At 37.7% G+C, this 24,598-nt stretch overlaps 1 protein-coding gene across 5 annotated transcripts in view; it reads left to right on the forward strand.

Annotated features, from left to right (window-relative positions):
• The window catches only part of LOC131692092 (Ig-like and fibronectin type-III domain-containing protein 1), a 372,057-nt gene that overhangs the window by 177,336 nt on the left and 170,123 nt on the right, over positions 1–24,598 (forward strand). The window contains exon 3 of one of the 5 annotated variants that reach the window (XM_058978946.1): positions 16,428–16,455. The exons of the other annotated variants lie outside the window; for them this stretch is intronic. The gene's annotated coding sequence lies outside the window, so the exon portion shown is untranslated. The remainder of the gene's footprint in view (positions 1–16,427; positions 16,456–24,598) is intronic. 5 annotated transcript variants of the gene reach the window in all.

Here is a 24,598-nt window from a genome sequence, read left to right on the forward strand (position 1 = left end):
TGCAGGTCACTAGTAGGTGTTCATTTTACCACCAGCACATGTTCATTTTACCCACACGCTATAAACATGTCTCTTTTATGGACATGTTTTGAAATCAAGAATAATGTTTGGAAATTTGTGTTTATGTCGAAATATTTTCACCAAATATGTACAAAACATGTCTAACAAGAAACGTATGAGGTGATTGTAGTATCTCAATCGCTTATTAGTTAGAAAATAATGACTTTGCTTAACGTGTTCATTTTACCACCAGTTCCCCTATTTATTTTTCGTCGGTGTCCGTTCAAACTGAGTGTCTGTCTCCGACACCAGAGACTTAGGTTTGGAAAGGCAGCTTTTAATTTTTATTTGATGCCAAATATCCTATAAATTTATGAATCGTCGAGATCTTATATCATCTCTTTTTTTTTGAAAATTCGTGGCTGGCCCACTTCGGCCAAATCGGACCGCTGGTCAATTCGGACCCTCAGCTGTTTCTCAGCTATGCTAATAGGGGAATTGTGCGAAAAACCAACACTGTGGGTAAAACCGACACCCCACAACTTTCCCTGGAAATCAAATTTGTCATTCATTTCATAATGACACTTTATTATTAGGGTGATTATGTAGAGTATTTGAAGATAAATTGGATTTCCGTTAGTACGCCGAACGCAATAAAAATAAACAAAACATACGACAGCAGCGTTCATGCTCGTCTGGATGTAAGATTTTGGCGAACACGAAATTATTGCGACACCAAAAATGTCATGCCAATTTTCTTATAATGTTTAATATCAAACCAAAATTTTAGGGTAGTTTTATACATATATTTACTTCAAAAATCAAAAGAAAAGTTAATCGATGGAGCCTTGAGTGTAAAATTGAACATTTTCGCTTGATGCCCTCCATCAAAGTCTTTACAGTGTCATCCGGTACCAGTTTCTCAGTTTTTTTCCATTTTCTTAACATGTCCTTCTCGTCTTTGACTGTCTTCTTGCTCTTCCGAAGTTCCCGCTTCATCATTGCCCAGTACTGCTCCACCGGGCGAAGATCCGGACAGTTTGGCGGATTCATGTCCTTTGGAACAAAATGGACAGAATTGGCCTCATACCACTCCAGGACACTTTTAGAATAGTGGCATGATGCCAAATCTGGCCAAAATAGCGGAGCTTCGTCGTGCTGCTGCAAGAACGGCAAAAGTCGCTTCTCGAGGCACTCAGATTTGTAGATCTCGCCATTTACTGTGCCCTTTGTCACGAAAGGCTCACTCCTCAGTCCGCAAGAGCAGATGGCCTGCCAAATGAGATATTTGGAGGCGAACTTCGACATTTTCTTCTTCTTAAATTTGTCGTCCACATAGAACTTGCTCTTACCGGTGAAAAACTCCAACCCCGGAATTTGCTTAAAATCGGCTTTTATATACGTTTCGTCGTCCATCATATTGAATTGTTGTTGAATGGTGAATGTTCAACATTTTTCCCAACTGCCGGTGCGACAGGTCAGGAAATTCCAGGTGTTTGGAAAGAATTTGTTCTCTCGACTCGCGTTGGTTCACCTCCATTTTCGTTGAATCGAAAAACACGACTTCGAGTTTGACAGCATGTAAACAATACACATCAATGAGAAAGTGTGCAAAATTTGGTTGATTTTTACCCAATGGTAAAAAAGTTATGCCCTGTTGAATGTGTCGCAATAATTTCGTGTTCGCCCTTTATGAGATTTTAAGATTTTAACCAAACAAAAGCTTTTCAAATCACCACATTTTTCAATATCTATTATTATCGGCCTTTTCTATGCACCCAGCATTGAAGACGAGTTTGAGAAATTCAATATTTTTAATTGCTTTTAAAAAAAAAGTGCGCTGTTGGGATAAAACCATCACCATTTGGTTAGGGTAAAACCGACACGCTGTTACGATGGTTGTGTTTACTTGCGTTTCATTACAAAAGGCTGGAGATCTTTGTGACACTTCAATTACACTATTAGCACACTATTGTAATAGAAGAAATACACAGAAATACTTTTATTGTTTATTTCTTATAAGTCTCTTTAAAAATCAAAATTGGAATATTTGCTTATCAGATTCTATTGAAGCTTTTGCTATTTCTGCAAAATGCTCATCAAACCTAATTTCTAGTGTTCTCTTGGTTTGTCATAGATGAACTTTATCACAGTGAGACACTGTTGTATACCCCGGTAGATCGTTGATGATCAGAGTCCCGGAAAATCAAAGTCTGAGCCAGGCAGTTTTGCTGCGAAGTGTGTGTTACTTATTATTAACAGAATGTAGAACGCTTGCAAATTTTTTCTTACGAAATCAAATGACACTGAAGGTTGCAATGATGTGCGTAAGGATTATTTGGAAATATCCATACCAAGAAATAACCCTTTAGCATGTAATACTCTTTTTTTGTAACACTACGCTTTCGAACTCTCTTCCCCTCACTAAATGATGAAGCTACAAAAAGCACATGTTTGCATCACACATATTCACACTTTATTACTCACGCAAATATCACATTTTTAATTAAAAAAAATGGAGCGAAAATAAATTAAAGGGGGTGTCGATTTTACCCCTATGGGGTGTCGGTTTTACCCGCAATGCCTACAAAAGGTCACTATGTTTTCCAAGTTTTGCAACCAATAATTTTTAATGAAATTAATTTTTTGAAGCGCTGACAAAATTAAGCCTGGTTAAGAATTTTCTGAAGAAGAATTCTGCGTAGAAATTGTAATTTTATTGGTTTTGTGGCAAACCAGAAAAAGTGTTAAGCTTAAGGTGTCGGTTTTAACCATAATTCCCCTACTATAAAAACAACATTTAGTAACATTTAGCTCTGATATAACACACGAAATTTAACGTTTATCAGTCAACGCGTTTGTGAACCAGAGGAACATGTTAGGGTTGGGTATTTTTAACATAGAATGTGTATGCAAAGTTTGAAAGAAATCGTTTATATAATTTTTGAATGGCAGGTAACACCGCAAATCATATTTTTTCCAGAGACATTCTACAAAAGGTTTCGTCACCGAGTCGCTTGTCGAAATTTTCGCATGGACAAATTACAGAATGTTATTGAAATGATACATTATAATGTACAAAAATTTTGATCAATTCGCTCCACGCAATGTTCTAAAAAAATTCGCAAAAAGTGTTTTTTCACGCTGAAACCCTTACCCCCCTTTAAACTAAGACTTAAAGATGAAATTTTTGTAGAATTAATACTATAATAATTACCACCTTTTTAATCTTAACTTTTCATAGCTTTTTTATTTCATAGTGATCTTATATTTTGGTATATATTTGTTTACATTATTTACTGTTATCCACTGAATTTAGTGTAACACTTCTTTTCTTGGAAAATATTACTGGTTTATGATCAGCCTAGGATGAGATCATGGCAAGATAAAAATAATTAAATTCTGATAGGTACTGATTTGAAAAAAAAATGATAGATTAGGGACTATTCGTAAACTCGGTCACGTTAAAATTGTCCACAATAGACTCCCTCTCCCTCGTGTAACAAATTGTCATAAAATTGTTTTGTACTCACCCCCACCCCCTAGTACACCCAAAATCCGACGGATATGTTTCTATTACTTTTAGGTAAAATTCTATTGTCTTTTCGGTAACAGACCACACAATTGCGCATTGCGGTATTCAACTCATATTCCCGCAAAGGTAGTAAACGGTGGAATGAGGAATTTCGGTTGCTGTTCATGTATGTGCATCACACAATCAAACACTTTTTCAGTATGTGTCAACCTCGGCTCTATTCGCCTGTAGGATAATTCGGTCGCTTACTATGATAGTATTAGTACCGAGTCAAACCAACCGGAATCCTGGCGGTTATCCAACAAATTCAGGCTGGAATCTGCCCCAATATTGGCAGAAACCAACCGGAATTACTGATTTTTTGCTGGGTAGGTTGGATAGCGAAATAATTTTTTTTGACAGTTTCCGGATTCGGCCTAGTTATCAGATCCGGCACAGCTCCCGATCCGGACCAGTTCTCGGATCCGGACCAGTTCCCAAATCCGGGACCTCCCGGATCCGGACCAGTACCCAGATCCAGACCAGTTCCCGGATCTGGACCAGTAAACGGATCCGGACCAGTACCCGGATCTAGCCCATCCCCTTTTCCCCTTTCCAAGTCCGGACTTGAACCAGGCCCAGACTTGATGCTTAGATCCAGACAAGTGTCTAGATCCGGACCCTCGGTTGGTTCGGATACGTGGATCCAAACCATAGGTTTTGCTTCCCGTACATGACGGGAAGGACTGTACATGTTTTGTGCAGTCGCTACCCTGCTGTTAACATCCGTGATAGAAAAGAAATTTCAATCCCCACTGTGTTCACTTCGCTTGATACACAATACAACGACAAGCGATGTGCGACACACTTCCAAATAATCCGACGCGTTAATATTTATTGAATAAGAATTGATGAAACATGAATGCGACGCAGAGAAGATTTGAATGTGTTGGTATTGCCGTTTCGGGAATTTTTCATTGGGACCGTTTCAGCATGAAACGTCTTGCTATTAGAGCATTTTTTTCTTATTAATGGTATTACGGCCGAGTTTTGGGTGTACGTAAGGAATTCCGTTAAATTTTTTTTCATCAGTGAACGCATGTAAGTAGGGGTTTGCCCACTACTCGGGTTCTTGTTTGCCCGGCGTATCCTTCTTTTCAGGGCGGCCTAGGTGCTCCTACCGGAATTTCGGATTTTCGTATAATAACAAACAAAAAAAACAAATAAACTACATTTACCGAATTTTATTTCCCTTTGACTCTCTCCACTGCTGCTGCTGGTGATCTGCTACTGCTAGGCGGAAAGGCGGGCGGTTCCTCCGACCGGCCGGCAATACAACGACCGAGTTCTCCCGATTTCCGTTGGCTGCTCCGGCAGCGGTCCTTGTCGTTTAACTAGGGAGGTGAGCTTGGCTCCTTTGTTGGAACCTCCCTAGTGACGTTGGCGAACTTTCGCCGGGACCTTTCACTCCCCGTGAATGGCCCAGGTAGACACCGCAGTGGCCTACCTCAGGGGGAACCTTTGTCCGCCCTGCCTCGTTCTCCTTTGCAATTAACTGTGGAGGAGAGCTAGGCTCGTTCGACTGATCCTCCACAGTGCGAACGGCACTGGTGTCACTTGGGTCCTTTTTATTTAGCCGGGGAAGCGAGTAGCTCCTTAGCGATTAGCTTCCCGTCTCGGCGACCCTACACCAGGACTTTTTCTTATGCCCGGACCACACACCGATACACTGACGGATTTCACTTGCCGTCACACGCGCACACTGAACTTTTGTTACGGTGGCGGGAAACTGTCCCGAAAAAAAGGAATAAATTTGGAACGTCTGTTCCTGGCTGTGGTCCGTCACTTTCTGCTTTTTTCACGATCTCGCACTCCACCAAATCAAACACCATCACCACAAAACCGCACCGCAACATAACTGTCATCACCTATGCGCAGCATAGCCAGTACACTAATTTCAGCAGTAGGAGAGCGGTGGCCTATCTAAGCCCTATGTTATTTATACATAAATATGAAACAAAATTTTATACACCTATCTAGACCAACAGAATCGTTCACAAAAGCTAAAAAATTTGCGAGAAAAAGTAAGCGATCATAAGGAACAGCGGTGAGCATTATGTTACATAAACAATGCACTCTACGGAGAGAGTACGTATAAATAGGTATATTTTCACCCAGTGCTAAATTGTTACCCTGACGGGTTACACGCAACATTCTAACTTACTCCCCCTCCCATATATATCACAACAACTCACATTTTGTCATACTTCCTTCTCCCCTCCCTCAAAGTGTTACGTAATTCGTGCCTTACTTACATGCCTCGAACAGGAACATGGATTGATCTTCCTCGGACTTGTAAAGAATATACTAGCTTGGAAAAGTGCTTCATGATATTCAATTCACGACCAAACAACATGGTCAACGCCTTGGTATCTGTGGAATTTATGTCGAAGGAACAGGGATTTTCCATGATTTTAACTCCTTTCATTTGGCGCGGACGGATTAAAAACTTCCTAAAATTTGCACAAATTCAATTTCATTTATGTTAGGTTATATTCACAATTACTTACGCTTAGTTTCCCTTATTTCCTTCACCTTTTTATTTCTCTCCAACTTATTCCTTTTACTTCATGCCATAATAGTTAATAAGCAAATTCATGATGCTGTCCAAAGTCAAATCATATCAGATCTTACCGGTTTATGTCGGCCATACTTTATCTCACCCACGGTTCACCTAACCTCCTTCTCTCTCAGTAATCTGATTAATCGAAATGCCTATATAGATTTTAATATTTGCAACAGGTGATTTTATATAAAGTAAATAGATACCACTAATAGATTCCGTAATTTAATTAGCCTTTAAGTAATCATAAATGTAACAAGATTTGGAGTAGTCCAACACGTTGTCTTATCTTTTTTGTCTGTCCTTGCTGTCATGCAGACGAGTTCGTGGTGACGGTTCTGCCTGTCAGTTGGGAGTCGCGAAGCGCGCCGACCAAGGAATCGCAACAGTATCTCTCTCCGCAACCACAATGATTACCCGCTACGAGCCCAATACGGCAGAGATGCACATAATGATGGGACATGAGCCTAGATGTCACCTGAATGAAGTCCCGACTTACATCCAACGCTTTGAACCATACCCTACACGGAAAAAATCCGTTCATAAATTAATGGAAAAGAGATCACAACTTCGTGAACTGAACGATTTACGAAAACCGTGATCAAGTTCCTGAAATTATGAATAATAAAACTCGTATTCATGAAACCATTTGTGTTTCCTAAAAGCTAGTTCGCTCCGAATATGTACATGGCGTTACATTGGGAAGTTTGGTTGGGTTACTGGTTATTGATCCCTGGATATGTTTAGTTTTTGTTATGATTCTTGTTTTTAATTTGGAAATACGACAGTCAAATGATGTTCATGATTTCAGGAGCTTATTAGAGATTTTTGTGGTTTCTCATCACGTTATCGTGCTAATTTATCTATGAGTTTACTATAGCATTTTTCGGTCAGACATGTAGAATTTATGTTCATGATTTCAGGATCTTAGTAGCGATTTTCGTAATTATCGTAATATTGTAGTCATGAGTAGAGTGATTCATGTTCCTGATTTCAGGATCTTAGTCACGATTTTTGATATTTTTATCACGAGTAATGTAATTCATAATTTTAGGAACTCTGCCATGATTTTCTTAACTTCTATTTCCGTTTGTGTGATATTTTAATCACTTGTAGTAATTTATGTTTATTTATGTTCATGATTTCAGGATCTTAGTTACGATTTTTGATATTTTTGTTCCGAGTTGTGTGATTTACGTTCATGATTTCTGGATCTTAGTCACGATTTTCATAATTTCTGTTTACGTTATCGTGAAGAAATATGACCCATGTTTCTGATTTCAGAAGTTTTTTTTCATGGTATTCGTAATTTCTAGTTACTTTATCACGATCTGTTATGTTTCGTTTTTTTACTCGGAGTAACGTGACAATATGAACTAGATCATAAAAGTGAGACTGATTCACAGTATCATATTCTGTGAACAATATTACGAACACGATTTGTGGTGCTCAGAGCAGTTTCATTTTTCTGTCCAGACGTCACACAGAACCTTATGAATACATGAATATTTTTCTGATTTTGTGAACTATTCCACACGCACAGATATACTCGTTACTAATATATTAGGAATCATGAACCAGTTCACGAATATATGAAAAATATTTGATGAATTTGTGAACTATTTCATGAGCACGAATAGTAAGTCATGACTATTTTATTAGTATTCCAGAACCAGTTCATGAATACATTAATATTTTAGGGTTTTATGAACTATTTCACGGGCACAAATGGTCAGTCGTGACTATTATACTAGGAACCATGAATCAGCTCACGAATACATGAATAAAATTTCGAGGTTTTGTGAACTATTTCACGATCACGGATATTGGATCGTGACTTATACATTAAGAATCGTAAATTAGTTCACGAAGATTGAATGGATTCATGAATAAAATTGATGAAATAGCTTTCATGAAATAGCACACGATAAAATATCCAGAACGCTTTGATTTTGTTAACCAATGTTCCTAAATCTATGAACAACATCATTAGTCAACCGTTGGTTTTATGAATCATGTTCATAAAGTTGTGAACTAGGTCACGTACAGAAAATCGATTTGGTAATGACACCGTGACTGAAGCTCACAAAACAAAAACAAATATTTCCACTAATAAAAGCGTTATGCGGCAGTTACTGAAGAGAAATTGAACATAATTATTGTATTTTATTGTTCATGGTCCGGTTTTCTTAACGTAAAAGTGTGATTGTTCCAGAATTCATGGCTTTATTCACGATTTTGAGAAAAATCGTGTGGTTGATACTTGAGGGATAATTGAGTACAGTCGCCGTCCCATACCTTTATTGTCTCAAGATAGTTGCCAACTAGCAAGCGTCCTCTGACGAGCAGCGCTAAAAAAATCATTGAAAACAATGGATCTTTACTATATTTCACCATCTAGTGCACCAATCATGGCTACAATATCAACTTTCTCATTATCTCATTTTTGGGAGAGAACCCACACAAAGATGAATTGATAACATTTTCTTCTCACGTTACTTAGATATTCACGTATTTACCCAGAAGAAGCGAGCGTGATTATCAACCTTCAACTGTGCTCTGAGACTATCCGTGAGGATGAAATAATGGTTCGGGGGTAATGTATTAATTATTTGTAAACTATACTGAATTGCAGCTAGTTCGACTACGTAGTCAGAAGCGAGTTCTACAAATTTAAGAGAAATAAAAACATTATTGTTGTAAATACCGATGCCAGTGCCAGTGGCTCCACTACACGTTCAACAAGTTACATTTTATGAAAATTGATTGAAGAATAATAGAGATATATGCATGAAAAAATGATAAAATTTAATATGAATGACAAAAAACCTTATAACCCCAACTTCTCGTATTCGGACTAAAGTCAAAAGGATTCCGATCAATTTCTGAGATTTTTTCACATTAGAAAAACTGCAAAATATGTATAATTTGCATCACGGAGCAAAAATATCATTAAAATAGGGGATTTTGGGTCCAAAATGACCCAGTACCCCACTTTCCCGTATTTTCCTAGAAACAAAAATATCTTCATTCAAATACTAGGATTATTTCCTTTCAAAAGAGGTATAAATTGTAATTTTCTGATTGCTACTTCAAAAGTTACAGCATTTAATGTATTTTTCCTCCCTATTTTCGCATAGTACCAACTTCAAAAAATTTCAAGCGAAGTGGGTGGGGGTCTAAAATTGTCCAAATGATGTGAAATTTGACATCTGAGCTTACTTTGACATTTGTCACAATATGAGAGGGGGGGCCTTCGAGAATTCAAAAAAAAAATTTTTTGCAATGCCCTATTAATCATTCACTTCCGCTAAATCTTACCGTCGATCCTAGAAGGCTCTATACTTGCCTTCAGTTGGACCATTCTCAACAAAACAATTATATACACTAGAGAACAAACTCCAGGGCGACATTTGCCGGGAACTATAGTGATATTTGGAAACTCACTTTCTTCTAGCATCTGAATCGTACACTCAAACTTAAACATCAGACTCGCGGTCTGCGCGAACATTCAATAACCCTCTTGAATATGTAAATGGCCACACGATTACACAAAATCATGTATAAACGCTAAGTTTTTTTATAATCTAGCTCACGCGACATACATGCGGTCACCTGTCCAAACACGGTAACATATAAATGCCTAAACACGTCACGATCATTCACGAAAACTTTCGCCCGCGATTCCGCAAATATGAAAACATTTCAACATTTACAATATGTATAAATGCGGTCTCACGCGTGAACATATAAACGCTCGTTCCCACGTGCTCATGGAATCTGTCAGATGTAGCCACATCTGAATCATGCACTTAATATTGCAATCAGAATCACTATTGGCACTGATTTAGTAGGTAACATTTCCCTTTTCGTCTGCAATTATAATGAGTGATTCTGACACGGAACACTTCCGAGAACCAAGCTCGATAGCTCTTGTTGGAAAAAAAATAAAAAAAAACAATAAATAATGCACTTACAGTTAAGTACCAAACTAGTATTGCCTGTGTAAATTTAATTAAATTTTTATAAAGATGGCATTTAACATGCAGGTTTTTCCCGACGAAAATGAAATTCTCGATTTTCCAGGGAGTGGTTAACATGATTAAGTCACAATGCGTTATCGTAATTATATGCATATTTCTAGTAGGAAACAAATTGAACCTACTGATACGTTCCGACAAACTTCGCACAGAAAATGCCACTACAATGTAAAGTGTGCAATAGACTGCACCAGTGCACAAAGAATTCAAATCAGCAATTCCGCAACAAATTCAATCTTACTTCATTTGGCTTACATCATTTGCTCATCTAGATTCAGGTAATAAATATTAGGTCCGATGCTGGATGCATTCTAAAGCCACCCGCTTCGTCTCTCTAGAGCAGAGAATGCAAAGTTCAACCTGCACGGGGTGGATGATAATGGGCTTCAGTTCAGCTCTACGATACGCAATATGCCAAACCAGTAAGTCATCTATAGGCATCACAGTCCAGTAACCGGATAATTGCTTGGTGGTTTAATCTTGTTTCCCGCTCCTCCTCATACCGTTGTTGAAATTCCGCCTCTTCCGACCTGTGCCGAGCCGATCCTGTCCTGATGCAATTTGATGCAGCGCAACGCGTGGTCTGACGAAGTATCTGCCGGGTGAATGTTATGGTAGTGCGGGGCAAACAGCAACAATTTGATTTCTTCAATCTACTTTCAAGAATACCAGATACTAAGAGCAGCTACTGGTAGAATTGACATTTTTGCTTCCCCGTTGAAAACTGATTGAATAAAAATATGGATAGAGATGAGCCTATTCTGGTGATGTTCATATTGTCGCCGTATTTAAAAATGTCGGAACATCCGTTTAATGCAACGGATCTATTGATGTGACAAAGATTTTCTTATGTCTTGTTCTGTTAGACAAATAATTTTATTAAATATATTTATACTATAGCGGGCGCACTTCTTCGGTTGTAGTTCGTGCAATTAAAGAAACATTGTGGCAAGAATAGGCACCCTACTCATAGCCATGAATTCGATTGCGAAGGAACAGAAGCTCAGCCCCATTCACCTGCTTGTCGGTTTGAAGACGGACTTCTACAGCAATGAACTATGCTCGATTAGAATTGCTTCTCGTTGCGATATCGATAGTTCAAGCTACATACAGTAGTGCTTTGTTTGGGTGCTTATTAGAACTGTCACTTATGTATAGTGCGCCCATAAAGTGGGGTAATGGATTCGTGCATCGTAAAACGGTTGGCTGGTCGTTGATCAATACTAAAATGTTTCATATAATTATTTGTGCTTTGTAACGAATTTTTTGTTCGATTTCATGATTGTTATCTTTTTAGCTTTTTGTTTCTATCGTTGATCTACACATCTTGTAAATGAAAAGGCAATTTAGTGTAGTATGAACAATTCGCAATTTAGTGGCCCCATTAGACGAATATTGCAAACACGGTTGATACAAAGTCCAAGATAAGCTTCGGCGAAACTTTTATCTAAGATAACCCATGTAGCAAACGACATTGAAATGGAAAAGGCAAATCTTTGACGCTACAGGGCCAGACCCTTGAGCTGCTACATTTTAATCACCATCACAATTTTATATACAGAATTCAATCGGGTCACCTCGCATCACATCTTGGTTTACTTTGAATCTTACCATATCCAATTTGTATCTCCCAAAAGGATTTAGACACAAGGCGTTGTGAAGGGATTTCTTTATTCAGGGAATAGACTCAAAACAGCCCCATAACTAGGCCTTATCAACTCTGAATTCTGATGCACTTTATAAGATTAATTCCCAGCATGGAGTGTCCAACAAATTCACCATATCAATGAATTAGCCTGCATAGAGAATGTCGAAAAAGCATGGAAGCGTAGAAGCTTTGAAAATATTTTATATCCGATAAAATTAAATAGCAAAAACACCAGCAGGTGTTCTTAGGGATGATCTCGCATATCATTGCACCTAATGGTGGTAAATTGAATTTAATCACATCTATATCATTTGTTTATATCAATTTCTGAACGCATGAGTATAGAAACAAAAATAATAGTCCATTTTTTCCGGTTAACTCATAGGATAGTGTAACAAATAATAAATTTAAAATTCATTTCCATATATCAAATACTTTACACATTATCAATTATTAAAAATGTTTGAATTATGAACTACAAGTTTTTAAACATTCATAACCTGGAAAATATATATAATATTGCCAACCCAGGGACAACTTGACAGATAGTGCTAGTTTCATATATGTACCACCGATTTGATGGTGGCGCTAGTATATCTTCTCTGTGCGAGTGCCACGAATAACGAAACGAAAAATATTCCAAAATATGGATAAAGAAAACTATTATTAGAAAATAAATTTATCCCTAACTGGAAACCGTCAGCAAAGTTACATAAATCTTATTATAAATTTAGCTGGAAGTCGTTGCTTTTAGCAACCGGCTCACCTCCTTCCTAACAATGTTTTAGTTTTCTTGTTGTGTGAAGTTTGTAGTCGGTAAATCATTGGTGCCTTTTTCTCGAGAAATATAAATGAAAAACATTTTGGCCAATGAAAGTAAATCACCAAGCTTAACATTTCGTGAACCTATGACATCTTGTTTCAAGTTCATTAAGAATAGGGTGACCATATCAAGCGAATAAAAAACCAGGACAATCACCTCTTAATAGATTGTGCCTTCTTCCCAGATTTTCGGCAGCTAAAAAGTTCTAGGTTCTGGTCTGCCTGGCAGAACCTAGAGCTCTTTAGCTGCTGAAAGTCTGAGGAGAAAACACAATCGATTAAGAGGTGATGGAGGGAGGTAGTCCCCTTTGAATTGTACTGTTTTTACTAGCATTAGCAGTAAAACAGTTCTGGGATCTGGCAGGCATAGCTCAGCCAAAAAGTCTTTCATGAGAATTCGATCACCGAGCTCTCTTTTGCGGATTTACACACACGCAGTTCTTGCTTCATAGCCATCAGCGAAGGCTACATGACGTTGTTGGGAAAATCCACAATCATGAGTTTAGCAGATGAGACGAAATATTTTGAAATCATCTGTGCAGGACCGACGAGGAGTTATCAGCACTAAACACGTCATTGAAGTAAAGCAGAAACATAAACGGTCCCAAGTAGGTTCTCTACACTATTCCTGTTTTAAAAATAAGTACCTGGCAATCTCCAATGACAATCATTATATCTGGATCTGAGAGCTTGGATCGAAACAGCTGCAAAAACTACCATTGATTACAAGTTTTGTCGATTATTATATGAAAAACAGCGGATAGGTTGGTGTAAATAATATCAGTTTGAGTGGGACCTTCCATACTCGCTGTAGTGTAGGATGGTAAACTCGGCAGGTTAGTCGCTGTTCAACGTCCAGCCGTGAAGCCATGTTAATCGTGGAGTAGGTACTGGAAAGAGAACTCAAGTAGAAGCAAAGTCACCAAAACTTCGATTTCGTCGCTGTTGTGCTATCTTATGACAAACGCCATTTTGGGGTAAACTGAGTTAGATATGCAACATTACTAATCTGAAATTTCTCTACAAAATGGCGTTTTCAGAATTTTGAAATTTTGCTTGGTTACTGAGGTATAGCTAAAAAAGTGATGAGAAATTGTCAGTTTTTTGCTTTAAATCACTGTATCTTGGGATTCGCTTAAGTAATGTAGAAGTTTTAGATGTTTTTATATGTAAAAATGTCTGAGGAACACAATGGCATAATAATTTTTAAAATAAAAATACATGTATTGCGAGAAATATGCAGTTTTACTTTTAAATTGGCAATATTTCATGTTTGGCAACACTGTAATTAAAAATTACTATTTTTTTCTAGATTGCTTGCTCAATTTACTTCAAAATGCATCTCATCGATTGTTTCTAGGCTGAATAAAGCCGAAGATATTAATAAAAGTTAATAATTGATGCTTTTTTTGTATGGAAAATTTTCCATGCACAATTATGACACGCCATACAAATTTTGCCATCAATACACGCCTACGACACGTGTGAGTGCGACTTTTGTTAATATTTATAGTGAAAACTCCCAACATAGTCAACCGAACTTCGTGACATTTGACAGTTTAATACAGAATAGATTGAAGCATTAATTGTCTTCTTTGAATTGTTTTTACCATTTATAAGTTTCAAGATATTCAATCTCAAACTTTAAAAATCGTTTTTCTCGAAATGTGCTAAATGGCGCTTGTCATAAGATAGCACAACAGCTACGATTTGTCTTCTTAGCGACATCAAAAGGAATTCTTCTGGTGCCGGATTGAAAGACGATTTAAGCCGGGAAGAATCTTTGGAAATCATTGCTTCATTGCCATTGATAGCGGGCAGAGTTTTGTCCACAACTGGAATCATTGCGATTTGTTCGGCTGATAAATTTCCTAGCAAACGGACTACATTCATATGCTATGTACATACGAACGCCTCGTTCTTTTTCCTTTCAATTTACATGTAAGAGAAAAAAGTTGAGAGGTTAAAAAGACATCGGATGGTACAATTGAGGGAATCGAACGTATAAAACTTTGTGTGGCGTATTCGTTGGAGCTATGGTTGCGATCGGTCGTAACTGCGATCTGAACCAGACGAAATAAAGCGAAGACTCAATTAAAATAAATATTATAGGCTTACAGGACAAAAACCAGGACAAATCAAGCATTTTGCTCGACTTCCCAGGACACCAGGACGATCAGTGAAAAATCAGGACTTGTCCTGGGAAACCAGGACGTATGGTCACCCTAATTAAGAAGGTCAAGAATTCTAGTATTTTTTGATCGGCAAAATAAACAGTAGGTATGTAAGATTTTCTACCTATTTAGCAAAATTGGTTTTGAATATACTTTGTGTGCTTTAATCAGAATTCTGGCGGTAGTGCTCGGTTTCAGTAAGAATACTACCAGGAATGTACAATTTTGTTCGACTCCTGTCAGAGTTTTGTTCGACTTTTGCATTTATTCTGTCCGGCAGATATTGCGGTGGTATTGATACGGATCCCTTCAGAATTATTCTGGCATTTTACTCCAGTTTGATAAAAAACTAACGGAATGGCATCTACCGGAGGATTTCATGCCTGAGGAAATGTTGATTCGATCAGGAAGATTTTCGGAAATTCCAATACAGTCGTGATTCGCTAGTTGGGCCACACATCTTTCCAACTAACGAATTTGGTTCGTTAGTCGGACCGACTGACAGATGACAAAAACTATCCAAAGGAGACGTTAGTAGTGTAATTGGATCTATTCACATCTCTATTATTTATCAGGTTGATTGTCAAAGTAAATTTGACATAAGATTTTGACATTCAGATGCTTTTTAGTTGGACAATGGCCCAACTAGCGGAGGTCCAACTAAAAAGCGGTCCAGTTAAAAAGTGTCTAACCAGCGAATCACGACTGTACAAGTGGAAGTGGCTCGATTTTAAAAGCCATCTTGAGTTTCCGAATCGAATTTATTTTATTTTGCATTTTTTAAATAAAATGGAATCTATGTTTCTGTTTAGGTATGGCGGAATGAGAACAGCTTCTAATTTGAACAGCGAAATAAATTTGATGATAGAAATGCTTAAAATATTTATTTTTTTACAGATATGAAAAATAATAAATGGGATGCGCCTGTTTCAAATTTTGCTCCATTCGAGCCGCCATGACATCACAAAATCACCACAAAATTTGCTTATGAGTTCTATATATGGGAGCTGTCAAGTTGTCCCCGAGCTGAATATTGCAAACAAAAACAAATGCACTTTGATTATTTTGCGCTAAAAAGGCGAGACAAAATTTTTAGAAAAATTTATAAAGCTAAACATGGATCCAAATCTCCCAAAGTATATATCGAGAAAAATATTTATTCATTTGTTTTTATTTTGATTTATGTAGTCAAACTTTCTTTTTTGCTTTATAACGACATTCAATTAGATAGAGATTACTAAGTAGGGAACGTTATGAAAATTTTAGCACCGTAGTACTTAAGTGGTCGGTTCTCATGGTGAAAGTCTATCTCTGCCGTGAGACATGTTGGCAGACTTGAGTGATTCGTAGTAGTACTGCCTAAGCTCGACTCCATCCAGCAGAAGACAAAATATCAGTCCGCAAGATTCTAAGTCTAATAACCATGCCACTTCTAGTTTTCCGATCTGTGTATGTATCTCACTTGAGTACTAAGGCTATAAAATTTTCATAACATCCCCTGCTTAGTAATATCTAGCTAATTGAATGCCGTTAAAAAGTAAAAAAGAAAAATATTTATTCAGACTATTTCCTTGATAACAATCATTTCTTTATTTTTTCTTTGCAGGTAAAACACATTCAGCTCTGTTAAAAAAGTAAGTCGACATTTTTAATTCTCGTATTGCACACTTCTCACCAACCTGGATTCCGCACTTTCAAAGTGCGAGTGATCAAACTGCGAGCTGTCAAAACACATGTATTTCAAGTGATAGAGATGGTTCTTTCATAGACAGACCAGTTGAACTAACCAGTCTATGAGAAGAATTTAATAGTAAGTGCGCAGTGCGGTTGGAATCCAGTTTTAGTGCCACAAGCAATAGGGATCCAATTATGAGACAGTAGACATCATCCGAACATTTGAATTTCATTTTTGGAGTATCCACTTCTCAAAAAAAACTTGTTTTCCTCAACTACTCACTTTCAATAAAGTAGGGTTACCAAATGGACTGAGAACATCTCTGCCAAATCTATTCGGAATTGGAGCCTGATTCAGTTGACACTTGAGCCAGAATTCTGAAAAAGTCGGGCTTCTGGCTTATTTTCCAGCAGTTGAACTGGGACGTTGAATCTTGATCGAGACAAATTGGAATGATGTAGTGCCAATATTGAACGAAGATAACCACTTTGGCCAAACCTCATATCGAGCTATCGAACAAATTATGGTTACTTCTAAGTAAAAGAACTTTTGGTTGGAATGAGTCGCAGAGAGTATGCATTAACAAAAACAATCGCTGGAAGTATTTGAAATTGACAATTGAAATTGATTCTCTTGGAATAAAGTTGATCTGAATAATTTAATACAGGGTGATTCATCATGACGTTTTTTTGATCTCGCAAAAATTTGAAAAATGGAGTAAATCGCGAAATGTTTTTTTGTCAATCGAAGGAACATTTTTTGCCATTTATTGTTTGAAAGCAATTTCTTTTAAATGTTGACCATGTTGGCGTTTGAGGTAATCCATTCGACTGGTCCAATTTTTGATGACGGTTTCGAGTATTTCAAGTGGTATCTGGCTAATTAGTCGAGTAATGTTGGTTTCCAATGCTTGGGAATGTCACCGCCGCTATGTTTTCTTCAATGTGTGCTGGATGTGGGCTTATCATCCAATAACGAGAGCTGCAACTTTTACTCTTTGATTGTATGGCGAATAGTGGAGTCAGTTGGCGGATTATGTCGACCATATTATGGTCGGAGTGCACGAAACACATTTCTCACAGATCGCTGATTCTCGAAATATAGTTGAATAATTTGGAAATGGTGAGCATACTGTGGTGGCAAACAATACTAAACTACAATAACATGACATGCCCTGTTAAAAAACATCATGTTGAACCACCCTGTGCCAAGGTTTGAGGCTAAAAATAAGGACATTCGAAGTAAAATAAGGATGCTTTCCAAAAACCTCGAAAATAAGGACATGTCCTTTAAAATAATGACGGTAACCCTAAATACACAGCAAAAAATATGAAAATTAACGTAAGTGTATTTCATAATATCGCAGAAAAACTATTCATGTAATTATGTTTCACGAATAAATTTACGCTATACATCATGCACAGAAGATGAATCCTGATAATCAAGCAAATCTGTATGTGCCTATGGAAATTTACATTATTCTACTTGAAACTTGTGCTCTATTCATTTAACGTTCAGCCAAAATATTTTTTTGTGCGATTTTATACGAAACGGTCTTCACAGTAAACTGGATGTACCTAGAGAATTGGTACTAGCGCTGTACCCAAACAGAAGGTACGATTTACCCACTAATAGGTGGAAATCTCTATAATATTTATTCTTTTTCATGTACAAGGTATTTATAGTTAATTCGTAATCACCTAGTTTAGGTAGAGTGAATATACCCACTTCTAAGTTCGTGCACTTTTCTGGATGCCTAAGTAAATAGTATCTAAATTCCACAAAACTGCACATACTCACCAGTAGATAACTTGAAACCACCTAAAATTAGGTAATTGGTAATCAAATCTGAGCGGATATTACCTAGAAATAGGTAAATATTATAGGGATTGGAACCTATTAGCAGGTAATTTGTACTTCTTTTTTGGGTACTACGCCACTACTAATTTTCTAGGTATATCCAGTTTACCGTGTTGAGCAGACAACTCAACGCGCTTGGATCGTTCACGCTCAAGCGAAACTTATATACACTCAAGTTTTTTTTTACGCGGTTTTTTTTTGCGCGGTATTTTTTTACGCGGTTTTTTTTTACGCGGATTTTGAAATTTACGCGGTTTTCATTTACGCGGATTTTGAAATTTACGCGGTTTTCATTTATGCGGATTTTGAAATTTACGCGGTTTTCATTTACGCGGTTTTTGAAATTTACGCGGTTTTCATTTACGCGGATTTTGGAATTTACGCGGTATCCATCAATGAGGTTCCCTTTATCGCGGATTCTTAAATTTAAGTGGTCTTCATTTACGCGGATTTTGAAATTTACGCGGTTTTCATTTACGCGGATTTTGAAATTTACGCGGTTTTCATTTACGCGGATTTTGAAATTTACGCGGTTTTCATTTACGCGGATTTTGAAATTTACGCGGTTTTCATTTACGCGGATTTTGAAATTTACGCGGTTTTCATTTACGCGGTTTTCATTTACGCGGCTCGTATCCCCCGCGTAAAAAAAAACCTGAGTGTACGCTACTTTGCAGTGACGTTGTTATGTGTCGCTTTAACTCAGTCAGTAAGGGGACGTCTTTGGCAAGTCAATGATCGGCGGTTCAAGTCTTGGTATTATTTCACTGAGATTTTTTTTGATGTCGATATGGTCACCAACACACAGGCAAGTTATTTATAGCACGATTTGTGGTCAGTGTAATATTAATTACACGCATAATTTTACACTATTGGTCGCGTTCCCTTTATGTGCAGTATAGTTAGCATAGTTTTACATGAATTTTTTTATCTGTGTAAAGGCATATTTTGGTCTTGTATAACCTATTTCAACACTAGGGTGGCATTCCGATTGTCTCGATTCGAAACTTTTTGAAGTCATTTCGATTAAATTGCGGTATTACGTATCGCATTCAATCAAGCGTTCGAGCTTGTTCGATTGCGGTTCTAGATTTTGACCGGCTGTTCAAGCGCAAACTGTCAAGTAAAAGTTTACACTGAAAAAATATATTCGTAAATCTGCCACGAATATGTCTCATAAAACCAACTTTCATTAAACATAAGAATTGTTCACATCTATTAAATTTTTATTTGGATTACTTGCTCGTTAACTAAACGTATACGAATAGTGTTCGCAAACATAACAATTTCATCAAATTAAATAATCATTCAAGTTCATTCATTTAATACGGGTGAGCACTTTGAAATAAAATCGTATTTGTCAGATCGATCTCTATAATTGAGAAAAATCGTTGTTGTCAAACATCAATCCAAAAAGATCATATAGTATAAACCAAAATCTTTTTTCTGTTATTTTTGTTCGAAAATTAAATTCACCCCTACCAAAAATATTCGTGCTCTAAAACAATTGATAAAAGAACGAATCATTTTCTGCTGCAACGTTCGGGTCAGTCATCCCAAGTGAACAGCGTACACAATATTCGCCCTGGTTCTGTGCTCATATTAAACCCACACATCGTGTACAAATTAAAATACGCTGTTTCGTACTAAAACACATGCCCATGTTCGCCTGCGCAATCGAACCCCATGTACGTACACGGTGTACGTGCACATAGGTTCGTGGCACCAGGTTTCTCTTTCTCACTATCATCATCACTAGCGTTGACGCTTTTTGCCTTGTGCGAATCGTTCTCGTGTACGCACCCGGTGTACGTACACGGATGTATGAACTAAAGTTTGCCCATCGTTCGCTTCGGTTCGATGTTCGAGGCGAACCTGTACATCGAGACAAAGCATGTTTGAGGTTGAACGCGTGCACGCAATTTTGTAATTAGGTACAAACTTGTCGGTGTCCATGGGAAGTCTGCTCGGGTCATTAAACATCAGATTTACAACCTAATTTTTAATTCGTTCCAAAAAAATTTCTTGCATTCTTTAGTCAAAAGTATTTGACACATATTTTTTGTTTTGGCCTATTATATTTTTTCGAGTAAGCTTTGAATTTTTGAAATTTATAAAATTGAACATTTATCAATCACTGATAACTCAGAAAGTATTTAATGCATGGAAAAAATATTAAATAAACTAAGTTGCACTTTCGCACGAGCCTACCGAAAATATCAACAATTTTTCTTGTTGTATAACTTATGTATTCTGTGCATTATTATAAACAAATTGATTTTTTAAAAAGCTGGACCAAATCGATTTGCTTATTTTTCTTATTTTTTCTTTAAATAAATAAATTCAAATAAATTGTTGTGTTAATAAGATTGCGTAATAATTTTTAGATATTGCGATAAATTGCAATTATATTATTAAAACCGTGTCAATTCTACGCTAAACGTTCTGTAACTGGGCTGCTATAATTGAAATATCTCGTAAAGTACTTCGAGATCCATTCTGAAATTTTCACACTATCTTCCCGTTTCTAGGCGTTGGGTCGCCCCACAATTGTTCCCGAACTAACAATTTCGCGGGAATGTTATTTCGCTCACTCGCACACGAGTTGGAATTTGTCCAATTCATTCCACGATGCCAACAACCATCGCCTTTCATTTTTACTGTTGTCGTCGCCTGTTGAATGGTGAATTCAGTACTCGTTTTCGGCAGCAGGAGGAGCCTAGTGCATATCTAAGCCCTCGGTTAATTATACATATATGTTGATCAAAAATTAGTGGACCTTTCTAAATCAATTAAACCGTTCACGTACGCCAAAATATTCAGCTAATTGTGAGTGGTAGAGAGCAGCGGAAAGTATGATGTTACAAGAACAATACATTCTACGGAGTGCACAGTACAAAATAAGGGAATTTTTCCATCTAGTGTTAAATTGTTACTTAGTTGGGTTACAATATGTACCTTTGACGATGGCGTTCCCGTAATTAGATGTTTTAGCAAAGTTTAAGTTGATATTTCTAAGCGGTGCATGACGTTACGCAATGTGCCGTCTGGCTATAGAACTGGCACATAGGAATGTGGCAAGGGTTCAATGATCAGGAATCAGAATTTATTGGCTTAAATGGCACGTTCCCCCTACATAGTCGGGGATTTGTGCCTTGCCGTGTGTTTTAATCAGTTCCTGAGCGGACAAGGAGGTGTGGGGAAGTAGAATTGGAAGGGTGGGAAAAATAACAGCACAAACACAAAAATAAACAACAGATAAGTTAAACTAACAAGTAGTTCAACTTTCCTGCGAATAAGCCTAAAGCTCTTTACCACATTGAATAAGAAACTTTAGTATGTCTCTGAGTTTCAGTCGTCCAAACGTGGTTTCGACTACATAAGGACGACCGAAAACTCGAAATCTCAATAGCGCTACCGCTGGACAGTTGCATATCAGATGATATGAGGATCAGTAGTCGGATTCACAAAGATCATATGAAAAAGACTCAGCGCGCTGAATAGTTGCCATGTGATAATTGAGTTTGCAGTGGCCGGTTAAAGCCCTGGTCAGCATGCCGCAGTGGAGCTTCGAAGAATGTAGAAGATTTTTCGAAATCACTGGGCACGGTTGTTCTAGAAACGACACGTTTGTAGATTTCTCCAATAATTGCGGTGCTCGGACGAAGCCCAGGTCCGTATTTTTTCCCTTATTCAACTTGTCAAAATTGGCAGCGTGGGCTCAAGACCAACGAAGTCAATCGCTGAACCTGCCCTGGCCAATTCTTCAGCTCATTCATGTCCAGCAATACCGCAATGTTCGGGCACCCAGACAAGGTAGATAGTGTTGACAATGCTTAGTTCATCGATTTGGGTTCGGCACGTGATCACTAGCTTGGACCGTGATTTGTCTGAGCTAAGGGCCTTGATTGCAGCCTGACTATCGGAGCAGAAGTTTATAACTCTGCCGGCAAACTCAGTTGATGGGCCAGTTGTACCCCGCTCATAATCGCAGATTTCTGCTTGGAATACAGTACAGTATCTACCTAGTGAGTGAAATTGTTCCAATCTAATTTCACGACAGTAGACCATAAATTGTTACTTAGATGGGATACAATATATACATTCGACGATGGCGTCCCCGTAAATAGATGTTTTAGCTAAGTTTAAGTTGATATTTCTAAGCGGTTTCGGTGCATGACGTTACGCAATGTGCCGTCTAGCTACAGAACTGGCACATAGGAATGTGGCAAGGGTTGGTGCACAGTGTTATTTGTGAATAGTTATTTTCCGTCTATGTAGCTTCCAAAGTCAGACTGGAAGTACCTTGCAAGGCTGTAAGCAAAAAATAAATGAATTGAATAACTCATTTTTATATCGATTATAGTGGCCATTCGCCTCTTTTTCGAATTACAAAAATCTCTTTAGAAAAATCGCTATGTGCCAGGGTAGTGCGTAAAAGACCAACTAGTATGTCCGCCCCTGATGAACTCATTAGATCACAATTGTGGAAGAAGGAAAATATTCCGTTTTATTTATCCGTGGAAAGCATCTTGAAATGAAATTTCATTGCCTTGATATGGTGCTATCGTGATAAGATTATTTAGCCATTCGTCATGTGATTTATGGTAGCGCAATTTCCCTGTTTGTTAAAAATAGGCGATGAAATCCTCCGTAATATAATGTCAAGTTCCACACCGCCATCGGGATGATGTAACGCAAACTTAAACTCCATTGCAGAACAGCATTTATTAGAAGAAAAAGAAATGAAATTAATTTCACGCATATTTAAACGGAAAACCTGCGAAATCTTTTCCCTGCTCTGTTCTTCTACCGAGAAAGTACGTTATGATGTGTAAATTCATCCCCATGGAAGCTGAACACAAAGATCCTAACAAATTGGTAAGAATAAGAAAGATTTCCCAGAAGCCCGTAGCAGTGAAGCTTTATCCACTATCTACCCTTTGTGCCCCGAAAGAACAGTGTGGACCACATGCGTTGGAATAGGTATCCTCGCAGCACATTGCTGAAGCTTTAACGAGTAAAGGTAACATAGATTTTAAATCAACAAAGACTGACTAAAAATTCAATTCGCAATAAGATATTCACTTGTGTATGCGAGATAGATGCCCTGCATATTTGATTTTATTAATTGCTTGTTTTGAAAATTCCTTCACTGCACTTCATATACAAGCACGTCTTTTCAACACCATCAATATTAACACCGCGTAACGCGAGTCGTTTCTGTCAAACCAAAGCAAAAGCAAAAAGCGAAAATACCCTAAGAATGTGCCTGCTACCACCTAGGAATATTGATTTGAACGAGCAACATTTTCCCGTGAAACAACAAGGCCACTTCCTGTCTCCGTCCAATCTGAAGCAAACTGAACCAAGCCAAACAGCCATCCTCCAGGAGGCACAGAAGCGACACTGGCATGGTAGGTACATCCTAAATCATCATTCCGGCCCGCATGTTGGGAAACGTTTATTTATACTTCGTTGGCACGATATTTCACTAGGGTGTTGAGCTTATTTTCGACCAGTAGCTGTTGTTGGTTGTTCATGTGAACTGTATCATGGTTCAAAACCTTATTGTCCTAAATGCGTAATTCGAAGTTACACTCCGCTTAAACTCTGGTTTTCAAAAATTTTCAAAAATATTTTTAATTTTACCCCGGGGCCAGGGTAAGTTGGCGGCTTTTCCGCGTCACACATTTTTGTCTCTAAAAATGTACACAATGCATCAAACATTCTAATAAAATTCAGAGGTGTTGCCAACAGTCTGCCCTTTCATGCCATGGATTCTATTTTGCAAGATCTACGCACATCAAAGCGATAAAAAATGAAAACTGAAAACACTGCAAACTAGCCTCGGTCTCCCCTATTACAAATTTGTCGCATTTTCGCAATATCCATGCTTGTATTAAAACACATAAAATCATTCACAATACGTTTGTTCCAATAAAATTGGCCCCCTTTATATTGGTGGCTAATGGAATTTCCGACGACCGACATTCACTCAATAAAGGTCGATTTGAATATGTCCCTGATGGCAAAATTAATACCCATAAGTCTCCTTTTCCATACAAATTATATCCATCTAGTACAGCCGGCCCTTGGATGCTCTACTTCCGAGTCAAATATAAGCCTCTTAACATCATTGATATATCACGTGATCTATCTAAACATCAGGCGGCCGTGTATGAAAAAGTATCTTGTCTACATGCCCGCCCGTGAATAGAGATTGATGGTGTCGTCTCCGG

The sequence above is a fragment of the Topomyia yanbarensis genome, chromosome 3 (genome assembly GCF_030247195.1).
Source record: "Topomyia yanbarensis strain Yona2022 chromosome 3, ASM3024719v1, whole genome shotgun sequence".
Lineage (NCBI taxonomy): Eukaryota > Metazoa > Arthropoda > Insecta > Diptera > Culicidae > Topomyia > Topomyia yanbarensis.